Source organism: Octopus bimaculoides, chromosome 1, assembly GCF_001194135.2.
Source record: "Octopus bimaculoides isolate UCB-OBI-ISO-001 chromosome 1, ASM119413v2, whole genome shotgun sequence".
In the NCBI taxonomy this organism is placed as follows: Eukaryota; Metazoa; Mollusca; class Cephalopoda; order Octopoda; family Octopodidae; genus Octopus; species Octopus bimaculoides.
The window spans coordinates 145480736-145481845 of record NC_068981.1 but is presented as its reverse complement, the minus strand read 5'-3'; positions in this window follow the sequence as shown (position 1 = coordinate 145481845).

Below are 1110 nucleotides of genomic sequence, written 5' to 3'. Positions count from 1 at the left end.
TTCGCATTTGTCTTGCTTCTATATGTTGGTTCCCTGACGAGGAATATATGTGGAATTCCAGCAGCTCTTACTTCTTTGGAATAGGATGCACATATATTTTGAAACATACGTAGGAATTAAAGGAACTTTTATTTATATGTGTTTTGCTCCATTTATTGTTATTCATTTCTACTCAAAATGCATCACTTTAACTTGGTATCTCTACCTATAAAACGGGTGTGATATCCTGTTTTTTTGTGTGATTTTTGCTACCCATGGTAACTATTAACATATTTACATTGTCAAGGTTTTTTAAACTGAGATAATATTAATATATACATAAACTAATATATATATATATATAAAGGTTGTATTTAAATACTGCAAGGTTTTATTCTATCACTCAATATTTCACATTCAACTTCTTGCCATTATTCGTTTTCTTGATTTGTTACAAATGCCACCTTACACTACAGAACAAGTGACACTTAGTTACGTCCCTTTACTTTCTGAATAACAATTCTGAGAAGTTTAATTTACAAATTCAACAGGAAAAAGCTTGTTTTATCCACTCTTTTAACATGTTGAATAAAATGCGGCCTCTCCACTACGTATCTTGAAATTCTACAATGTGAATTATGTCGTCATTATGTATTAGGAGTCACATATAGTCAGTTAGTCATCTTAAAATATTCAATTACTGGAACTATTATTTATGGTATATTAAATGAAATATAGCATTATCGCTCATGACATTTCGATGTGGTTTCATTTCCCTTGATAGAATTAACGTTTTCTCCATTTGATGTTAATAAAATAAGTACCTTATCATTTATGGAGCTGAATTTAATCGACTATATTTCTCTGAAATAATTAACGAAAACTTTCGATAATTGCACGCAAGTGCAAGCATGCGGTTGAATTCGGCCGTAAACCAACTCGTTATAACCGCCAAATTTCAGCATTAATCGACCCATCATATTTATATATATAATATATTTAAATTTCATATACAGCACTCCGGGCTAAACATAGTGTTTATTAATATTTATTAAGTGCTACATACAAAGAGAGAGAGAGAGAGAGAGAGAGAGAGAGAGAGAGAGAGAGAGAGAGAGAGAGAGAGAGAGA